Source organism: Triticum urartu, chromosome 3A (genome assembly GCF_056163025.1).
Source record: "Triticum urartu cultivar PI428250 chromosome 3A, HENAU_Tu73, whole genome shotgun sequence".
NCBI classification, from domain to species: Eukaryota; Viridiplantae; Streptophyta; class Magnoliopsida; order Poales; family Poaceae; genus Triticum; species Triticum urartu.
This window is the reverse complement of record NC_141875.1, coordinates 365,891,359-365,902,691: the sequence shown is the minus strand read 5'-3', so window position 1 is coordinate 365,902,691 and position 11,333 is coordinate 365,891,359.

Here is an 11,333-nt window from a genome sequence, read left to right as displayed (position 1 = left end):
GAGCTGCTCCACTGCAGACTGAACTTCCGTTACTTTGACATCCAAGTCATAGAACTTCTGTTCCATGATTCTCTCTAGGCTCTGCTGATTCTGAGTGAGGGTGGCCAGACTTTGCTCAATCCTCAGCGTGGATGCAATCAAGTAACCAAGCTGCTCTTGTTTGGTCTTCAAGAAGTATTCAGATGCCTCCTCTTGAGTAGGCATCTTGGCAGCTTTCTCCTTCCTGCCTTCTCCTTCTTTGCATATGCTTGTGCAGACGATGGCTCATTCTCAGTCATCACAACTTCATTGTTCTCAAAATCTGGACGGATGGGCAAATGTTCCTTGTCCAATAAATATATGCCCGTGCCCATCTTGGAGTTGATGAGCTCCTGAATCTGAGGGGCATATCCGCAGCTCCTCTTCTGGTCTGCTGCAGTCCTCTTGATTGTTTCCACTATGAGGCTCACCACCTTGAACTTCTGAGGCACATCAAACACATGTAGCAAGTTGATAGCATGGCCTCTGATCATCTTGTGATCTCCAGACTTGGGCAATAAGGTGTGCCTTAGTATCCAATTGATCGTAGGCAGTCCTGACAGAAGGTAATGCACAGAGCCAAACTTGAAGGTGTCAAGAGCTTCATTGGGAATTTCCTTGTACATATTGGATATGGAGTTATGGTCCATCTTCTTCTTGGCATAGATATCCAAGTCATCATCTTGCTCCTCTGGGGTATTTATGATCTGTGCCCACTCAGCCACTGTGGATTGGTACCTTGTACCCTCAGACATCCATGTGATCCTCCCATCTGGATAAAAGTGAGCTGTGGAGTAGAACTGCATGATGAGTTCCTCGTTCCACTTTGTGAGCTTCTGCCCAACAAAGTCAGCTACTCCACAAGAATTAAAGCTGTCATATACTCCTGGGTAGTGTTCCTCCTTCTCCTTGATGTATGTCCAATCAACCCATCTCATGTCACAGACAATTGGCTTCTTATCTAGCAAAACAGTCTCATAAAAGTCTTGCTGCTCCTTGGTGTGAAATCTGTAGTCCACTGTTGTCCTTCTTCTTGAAGCATATGGGTCTGCTTCTCTCCATTTCCTTAGCTCTGAATCTCTCCTGAGCTTCATGTCCTCAGCCACAGGATGAGCATCGTTGTGGTCTGGGATCTTGGGCTTTAGCTTCCTTAGGACATTTTCTTCCTCTTCTTCAGCGACAGTCTCAGGCACTGGGGCCTTGTTCTTCTCAACTGCAGGAATGCTTCTTGTGTTCCTCTTTGGATTTGGCTTTGGAGCTGGCTTGGCCTTGGAAGCAGCTCCCCCTGATTTTATGGCATCTCCCATTAGCTTGGGTGCCTTGGGCGCTGGTGCAGCTACCTCTTCTTCCTCTTCCTCTTCCATGATGGAAGCTTTGCCAAGCACTCTAGCCACAGTCTTCTTCACCCTTTCCTATCTTTTCTTGCCCTCAGCTGCAACTGGCTCTTGGGGAGTGGGCTTCTCAGTTGAGGCTCTTGCCTTTGACATGGGCTGCCTGCCTGCTGGCCTTTTGATTTTCAGACCTGGCTTAGTGCCTTGAGCTGGCTCAACTCTCTTGGAAGTGGCCTCTTCCTCTGCCACATAGTCCTCATCTTCGGAATCTGAAGTCCTCTTCTTCCTTTGTCTTGTGGCAGCCTTTGGCAAATTGCTAGGAGTGCTCCTGCTGCCTTCATCAGAAGAGCTGGAGGGACTAGTGCCCTCACTCATCACCACTTGCTGTTCTGACAGATTCTGGCTATCACTCTGGTCTGACATGCTGCAAACTGACTGCTGACCCTGTGAATAGTTTATAGAAGAGATAGAGAAGGATGAGCATCACAAAATGCATAGATTTTTGCAAAAAGAATGATCCAAAAACTTAGTTTTAGTTTCCCACTGAAATCATCTCGGATCTACCGATTTTCAAACTCGGTGATACCGAAGCAGTTTTGGAACCTAAACTAGTGAACTTGGTAGGACCGAGTCACAGTTCGGTGGCACCGAGACTGCTAGGGTTTCACAGAGTTCCAAAATCGGTCACACCGATAAGTAATTCTCGGTCAGACCGAGTCTCACTTGTGCAATGGCATAAGCCAAATCGGTGGGACCGAGTTTTTCAACTCGGTGGGTCCGAGATGGTTTCGGCGGAAACCTAAACCTAGAATTTTCGAATCAAACCTAATCTACGGGCGTTTTGACTGGATAGAAGTTTATCAAACGTGGGAAGAATCATGAAGAACACAATGTTCTAGGAATTGGACGGGGAATAGCACTGTGATCAAGTCCATACCCTAGTTCGGCGGAGACTTGCTACGGCGGCAACGGCGGGGCAGAATTCCCGTTGACGGCGACGGAGACCAGTGACTGGAGGCGGCTGGCGGCGAGAAGACGATCCGGAGACCACGAGGGCAGAGCAGACTATCGCGCGGGTGAAGGGGTTCGGAGAAATTTCCAAATTTTGCCCGTGACTATATATAGCCCGACCCTGTCGGTGAGACCGAGTGGAACGACTCGGTGGCACCGAGATTCATAACTGCGTGCAGTTACTGAAACTCGGTGTGACCGAAAGGTTCAAATCGGTTGCACCGAGATCGAAAACCTAGATCAACTTAATGATCTCAGTAGGACCGAAAGTGGAGTATCGGTCAGACCGAGAATCATAAAGAGGTTTTGGAAGTTTAAGTCTATGATGAATCGGGGACTCCGAGCGCTCCTCACACAGAGTGGTTCGAATCTGACTTGATCAAATTTTGTGATGCAGCATGAATAGAGTTTGAGACGAGAAAAGCATATATAGCTAGAGGAGGTTCTTAGGCATTCTTGTCCATCCACTTGGCAAAAAGAAATAAAGCCGAACAATCAAAACAACAAGTGGATGTCCTCGAATGAGTAAAATATGCAATCAGCATGCTCACACAATAAGATGGCAAATGAAATATGTGACAAGGCATGCACAACCAATTCTAGCATCTATCAAGCAATTTGCGATGACTAGGTCATCTATATATGAGTATATTGACTTAGGAGTCAAGTGAGATCACTTGATCATAGGTCATACTCATCGTTTAAGCTCAAGTGGGGTTACCACTTTTACATAAAGCATTGTTGTGTTCACATCTTTAGAGTTGCTTTAGCTCAAGTCTTAGAGTAAAGCTCCCCCTAGATGTGATATCCCCCCTAAGAGGGATGAACTAACCTTGGGTTTTGTCGATGATGACTTCATGTAGATATTGAAGATGTGGATGCTCAATGTTGATGTAGGTCTCTTGGAGCTATCCATTTGAGTGAATTGCACTTTCAATACCTACATGGGTTAGTCCCACAAGGAACAAACAAGGATATCCATAGACATAGAGTGATGCACACAAAAGATGATGTCCATGAAAACTTTTAGGTTACCTTGTCCCTTGTCTTACCAACAAGAGGGTTTGTGACTCCTTGAACTAGTGCAAGATGTGGAAGTTGATTGCACTTGTTCTTGCCAAAATGATAAGAGTGAAGTATGTTGGCGGAGTCACCCTCAAGAACTCTCTAGTTCTTCTTCTTTTGGATCCTCATCATCTTGATGGGAATCCTCGGAGTTGTAGTCGTACTTGATGAAGTGGAACTTGAAGTAGTCTTGGGAATCCACTTGACTAAGGTCTTAGGAGCTTCTTCAAATGCATCAATTTCCTCTTGAAGCTTGTCCTTGCCTTTTTGCTCGTAGTCTTGTGGTGGAAGATCATCTTGAGCTTGTGTCCCCTTGAAAGAAGTATACTTCTCTTGTTGAGGGACAAACTTTGTCTTGGGGTATTGATCTTCTTCCCACTCAACTCCATTGGCATTGAACTTTCGTTCAAAACCAACACCTTGATTCTTCCGGTGCATTCCTTGCTTGCGCACAATTTCCTCTAATTGCTTACTCCCGGCAAGGCTTTTGTACACTCCTTTCTCTATAATTCCCTTCAATAAGCTATTTTCTTGCTCAAGTGTAACTTGGCTAAGAGAATCATTAGTGGAATCAAGAGAGCTACTAGAAGTAACAATATTGGATTTAGCATGATCATTGTTACTACTAGAGGAAGAATCTTTCTTGTTAGACTTGACTTGAGGCATGTAAGTGGATAAGAGCAAACGCTTGGCAATGTAAGAAGAACTTTTCTTGCGGAGATCATCATTGATTGCCTTTAAGAACTCATGCTCTTGCTCAAGATTGAGCTTTTCAAGGCGTAATTTCTCATGAGCTCTTAAAAGTTCTCGATGATCTTCGAAGATAGTGTCATGAGCTAACTTAAGAGTTTTTAGTTCTTTAGTTAGAGCCTCAATCTTCTCCTTATCATTGTCATTCGTTTTATCTTGATTAGCATGATTAATTGATATTTCATCATAGTATTCATCACTAGAGTTGTCAACAAGCAAATCATCACCTAACAAGTCATCTTCATCACTATTGAAATCAACATACTCGGGGTGTGTTACCTTAGGACCTTTGGCCATGAAGCATCTTCCAATTCCCTCATTTGGTGAGTCAAATATGTTGTAGGAGTTGGTTGACACAAGTGCTAGACCGGCAACACCTTCATCTTGAGTATCTTCGGAGCCGGAGTAATAACTTCTCTCGGAGTGGCTGTCGGAGTCGGAGCCGGATACCCATTCACCAACATGAGCTTGATGTCTTTGTCTTATGTAGCTCCTTGATGATTTTTCCTTCCTTTCCGAATCCTTGCTTCTCCGTGAGTATCTTCGTTCATAACGATCATCTCTACTCCTTCTCTCTCTTGGTGGTGATCCTTTGCTTCTTCTTTTTGGAGAATCTTCTCTTCTCTTGTAGGGAGTCGTACACTCACTGGAATAGTGTCCGGGTCTTCCACAATTGTAACAGTTTCGCTCTCGACTAGAAGATCTTTTGTCATTGTAGGACCTTGACTTGGAGCTTCTATCTTTGCTTCTACTCTTGTAGAACTTGTTGAAGTTCTTCACCATTAAGCTTAATTCTTCATTGAAGTCTTGCTTCTCACTTGATGATGTAGGGGCTTCACATGAGACTTTATAGGCACCACTTGATTTGTTGTGAAGTTCCTCTTTATCCTTAAGTGACATCTCATGAGCAACAATTCTTCCAATCACCTCCGTTGGCTTGAGATCTTTGTAATTTGGCATCATTTGGATCAATGTGCACATGGTATCATATTTTCCATCCAAGGCTCTTAGAATCTTCTTGATGATGAATTTATCGGTCATCTCTTCACTTCCTAAGCCGGCAATCTCATTTGTGATGAGAGCAAGCCTAGAGTACATTTCAGCGACACCTTCACCATCCTTCATCTTGAACTTGTCAAGTTGGCTTTGAAGCACATCCAACTTGGATTCCTTGACGGAGTCGGTACCTTCGTGCATACCAATCAAAGTGTCCCAAATTTCCTTTGCATTCTCAAGGCGGCTGATTTTGTTGAATTCTTCGGGGCACAATCCGTTGAAGAGAATATCACAAGCTTGAGCATTGTATTGCAACATCTTCAACTCATCCGCGGTAGCTTCACGGTTTGGTTCTCTCCCATCAAAGAAGTCACCTTGCAAACCAACACACACAATAGCCCAAACGGCGAGGTTATGTCCAAGAATATGTATTTTCATTTTATGCTTCCAACTAGCAAAATTAGTACCATCAAAGTAACGACCTCTATGGTGATAATTTCCCTCGCTAGACGCCATACTCTCCTAGGTTGTGAAACCAAGGCTATGACCACCAAAAGCTATGGAGATCAAGCAAATGGAGACCAAAGCTCTGATACCACTTGTAGGATCGAAAGTATGTCTAGAGGGGGGTGATTAGACTACTTGACCAAATAAAAACTTAACCTTTTCCCAATTTTAGTTCTTGGCAGATTTTAGCTAATTTAGGACAAGTCAAGCAATCATCACATGATTCAAGCAAGCATGCAAAGAGTATATTGGCAGCGGAAAGTAAAGCATGCAACTTGTAATAATGTAAAGGGAAGGGTTTGGAGAATTCAAACGCAATTGGAGACACGGATGTTTTTCCCGTGGTTCGGATAGGTGGTGCTATCCTACATCCACGTTGATGGAGACTTCAACCCACGAAGGGTAACGGTTGCGCGAGTCCACACAGGGCTCCACCCACGAAGGGTCCACGAAGAAGCAACCACCCACAAAGGGTCCATGAAGAAGCAACCTTGTCTATCCCACCATGGCCAACGCCCACACAGGAATTGCCTCACTAGCGGTAGATCTTCACGAAGTAGGCGATCTCCTTGCCCTTACAAACTCCTTGGTTCAACTCCACAATCTTGTCGGAGGCTCCCAAGTGACACCTAGCCAATCTAGGAGTCTCCAAGAAGTAACAAATGGTGTGTAGGTAATGAACTCCTTGCTCTTGTGCTTCAAATGATAGTCTCCCCAACACTCAACTCTCTCTCATAGGATTTGGATTTGGTGGAAAGAAGGTTTGTGTGGAAAGCAACTTGGGAAGGCTAGAGATCAAGATTCATATGGTAGGAATGGAATGTCTTGGTCTCAACACATGAGTAGGTGGCTCTCTCTCAGAACATATGAGTTGGAATGGTGTGTGTGCTCTGATGGCTCTCTCATCGAATGAGAAGGAGGTGGAGGGGTATATATAGCCTCCACACAAAATCCAACCGTTACACAGTTTTCCAATCTCGGTGGGACCGAATCAATAAGCTCGGTCGGACCGAAAATGTAAACCTAGTGACCGTTAGTGATTTTCGGTGGGACTGACATGCAACTCGGTAGGACCGATATGGTTAGGGTTTGGGCATAACGTAATCTCGGTGAGACCGATTACACAAACTCGGTGAGACCGAATTTGGTAATTAGCTAACTAGAGAGTTGGTCAGGCAAACTCGGTGGGACCGATTTGCTCTTTCGGTGAGACCGAGTGGAACTCGGTGAGACCGAAAAGTTACAAAGGGGAAACACTGAGTTTACATTGCAATCTTGGTGGGACCAATTCGCTTTTTGGGTAAGACCGAAAAGTTACGAAAGGGAAACAGAGAGTTTGCAACCCCATCTTGGTGAGACCGAGATCCTTATCGGTAGAACCAAATTGCTAGGGTTTGGCAGTGGCTAATGACAAGTGAAACTCGGTGGCGCCGGATAGGAAGAATCGGTAGGACCGAGTTTGGCTTAGGGTTTAGGTCATATGTGGATATGGGAAAGTAGTTGAGGGTTTTGGAGCATATCACTAAGCACATGAAGCAAGAGGCTCATTAAGCAACACCTCATCCCTCCTTAATAGTATTGGCTTTTCCTAAAGACTCAATGTGATCTTGGATCACTAAAATATAAAGTGAAGAGTCTTGAGCTTTTGAGCTTGAGCCAATCCTTTGTCCTTAGCATTTTGAGGGTTCCACTTTCACATCCATGCCATGCCAATCATTGAGCTTTCCTGAAATAATCATCTTGGAATAGCATTAGCTCAATGAGTTATATGTTGTTATGAATTACCAAAACCACCTAGGGATAGTTGCACTTTCAGTTGAGCCGCAAATCCACCTGGCGCAGGCTAGCGAAGGTCTCTTCCAGGTCCTGAATCAGGGTTCTTGCCTCCCGAGACTATACCACGATGTCGTCGATGTAGGCTTTGGCGTTTCTCCCAGGGCGATGTGCATCAGCCGCTGGGAGATTGCCCCAGCATTGCGTAGTCCGAACAGCATGCGGGTGCAGTAGTACACCCCACACAGGGTCAGGAAGGCGGTCTTCTCCACATCCTCCATTGCCATCTTGATCTGGTGGTAGCCCGAGAACGCGTCCAGGAAACACAGCAGGTCACACTCGACGGTGGAATCAATGATCTGGTTGATGCACGGAAGCGGGAACGGGTCTTGGGGACAGGCCTTGTTGAGGTTGGTGAAGTTGACACACATGCGTTCCTTCCCACCTTTCTTTGGCACGACGACGGGGTTCGCCAGCCACTTCGGGTATCGGACCTCACGAATGACTCCTGCCGCCACCATCTTGCGAGTTTCCTGGACGATGAAGGACTACTTCTCCGTGGACTGTCGCCGCGCCTTCTGCTTTACAGGGCACACATTGGAGCACACCCTTAAGTGATGCTCGATTACCCCCTTGGGACCCCTACCAGCTACTTGGGTTCCTAGGCGAATACCTCCTTGTTCGCGCGCAAGAACTTCACCAATGCCTCCTCCTGACCCGGGTTGAGGTTGGGGCCTATGGTGAAGGTGGCTCCCGAGGATCCACCTTCCTCGACCGGCACTTGCTTCGTTTCGGCCCGGTCTTGAGTGAACAATTGCTTCTTCTTCGCTGGCGCGACCTCCTTAGCCCCTGGGGTGGCTTCGCCGGCCGGGCGCACTGCCGCTGCGGCCCTGAAGGTAAGCTTGAGGGCTGCCAGAGCTTCCTTGGTGTCTCCGGCCACGGTGAGGACGTCGCTGCTGCCCGGCATCTTCACGAGGTTATAGGCCGGATGGGTCGCTGCCATGAACTGAGCCAAAGCAAGGTACCCGAGGATGGAGTTGTGCGGGAGGCCGATGTAGGCGATGTCGAAGTCGATGAGCTCGGTGCGGTAGTTGTCCCAGGTACCGAAGGTGACCGAGAGGCATATTTCCCCAAGGGGCTGGTGGACCCGCTACCGACTCCGGAGAAAGGCTTGGTGGGGCGGAGCCGACCGTACGGCACGTGAAGCAAGCCAAAAGCTTACACGGAGAGCATATTGAGGCCTGCTCCACCGTCGATGAGAGTCTTAGTCATTGCGACATTGCAGAAGGTGGGCGTGCAGAGCATTGGGAGCACTCCCGAGCCAGCAGTGGTAGTGGGGTGATCCCCTGAGTCGAAGGTGAGGTTGGCCTTCGGCGCCGCTCACCTTGGAGGGGCTCCCCGCTGCACAAAGGCGACGCCGATCTGGCGGAAGAACTGCTTGGTGTGGCGGTCCGAGGGTGGTGCCTGTGAGCCGCCGAGGAGGGCCGTGATGGCGACAGGTGCCGGTTCCACGAAGCATGTGACGAAAAGGCCGCGCAGCTCCTCCCAAGACGCCACAGAGGATCCTGGCAGGTTGAGCACCCAGGCGCGTGGTGTGGCAGCGAGAGCCATGGGGAACCAGTTGGCCATGACCTTGTCATCGCCTCCTGCTTCCAGGTCGACGGATATGCCACACCATCATAGCAGGGAGGCATCTCCGGCTTAAACTTGTGCATCCACTACACCTGCCACAAGGTGGGGGTGAAGGTTCTGAGCCCCCTGGCGCCGCCGTGGTCCCTCACCGAACCAGTCGGAGGAGCAGCGCTCGCCATGGGGACCGGACAGAGAGATGGAGCCGACGGAGGAATGGAACTTCGGTGCACCCCTACCTGGCGCGCCAAATGTCGGATTATGGGTTCCGGCAAAACCCTTGAGGTTCGAACTCTGGGGTGCGCATGAAGATCTCTCTCCCCCGAGCTCACACTCTCGCAACAATCTCAAAGCCTAACTCGCTGAACCCAAGGAACAAGTGACACAAGAGTTTATACTGGTTCGGGCCACCATTGCGGTGTAACACCCTACTCCAGTGTGGTGTGGTGGTTTGCCTGGTAGGCTAGAGATGAACGAGTACAAGGGAAGAACAACCTCCTGAGGAGAGGCGTTCTTGAGCTCGGTGAGCTTGTGTGGTGGCCTTGGTGGAATGGATCCCGTCCCCCAGCCCCGGTGGTGGCTAGTCCTATTTATAGAGGCCCGGGTCCTCTCCCCAAATATTAGGCAGAAAGGGATCCCACAACGGCCAATTTGAAGGGGGACAACTAGTACAAGTCATCCTGACAAAAGGTGGCCTTCGCCTGCCAAAGGCTCTGGTGGTGATGCCGTCATGGGCTCTATGATGACCTCCATCTTGTCGTCCTACTGGTCTTGGTCTCGTTGCACCGATATGGAAACCTTTGCCTGACGCCTCGGGACTCCTCGCCTATGCTTGCCTCTTTAGCACCAAAGAGGAAACTGGCACTCTGCGCCTGCTGGTGCCCGCCTAGCCTTGGTCGTCATGGCTCACGTCACGGAAACCTCATAGGGTGCCCCTCGCCTTGATCTGTCCACTCCTCGCGAGCCAGCCTAGTGAGGCTGCCCCTGAGGAGGTCTTCTGCCGTCCTCCTCGTGAGTCTTGGCCCCTGGTGAGGGTCTTGAGTGTTTTTTGATTAATATGGGCCGTACCAGGCCGCTGGTGGAGCCACGCCCTGGGCCGCAGGCAGGCAAGTCTGGTACCCCCGTTCCAAGGACGCCGACATAATGGCCTGGCTTCCTGCATTTGTGGCATGTTCACTTCTTGTAGTCACGAGTGGAAGCCTCATCATTCTTGGAGCTGGATCTTGAAGACTTTTCGAAGCGATTCTTCTTGGAGAACTTTTGGAACTTTCTCACAAGCATTGCTAGCTCTTGGCCAATGTCTTTAGGATCATAAGAACTGCAGTCAGATTCTTCAAATGAGGATACAACCTTTGCCTTCAAAGCACGAGATCGGCCATAATTTGGACCATAGATTGCCTTCAGATAGCTGGAATTCATCTGCGTTCAGCTCTCAAGTATGTCCGACAGATCGAGATCTCTGAAGTCAGGGCGTTCTTAGATCATCAAGGCCAAAGTGTCAAATGAGCTGTCAAGTGATCTCAATAGCTTCTTCACTATTTCATGCTTGATGATTTCAGTGGCACCAAGTGTGCGAAGCTCATTTGTGATATTAGTGAGGCAGTCAAAAGTGAGCTGGACATTCTCATTGTAATTCCCGTTGAATCGATTGAAGAGATTTTGAAGAACATCTATTCTTGAGTCCCTCTGGGTTGAGACGCCTTCGTTGACCTTGGATAGCCAGTCCCAGACCAGCTTCGCAGTTTCCAGAGCACTCACATGACCATACTGTCCTTTGGTAGGATGACCACATGTGATGTTCTTGGCGGTTGAGTCCAGTTGTGCTAATCTCTTGACATCAGCAGTGGTGACGCCTTCACCGACTTTGGGAATGCTAGTCTTGGCGACATACCAGAGGTCAACGTCACTGGCTTCACGATGCATGCACATCTTATTCTTCCAGTAGGGGTAATCAGTGCCATCGAAGACGGGGCATGCAGTGGGTACTTTGATTATCCCTGCACTCGACATAGCTAAAACTCTAGGTGGTTAAACCTAATCACACAGAACAATGGAGCACCTTGCGCTGATACCAATTGAAAGTGCTAGTTATCGACTAGAGGGGGTGAATAGGCAATTCTTATGAAATTCTTAAAGACAAGGCAATGTCTTCGAAGTCAGACAATCAAATACAATCTACACAGTATACAGCGGAGGGTAAACTACACTAGCCAAGCCATAGTCTAGGAAATAGTACTGAGTAAATGATACATC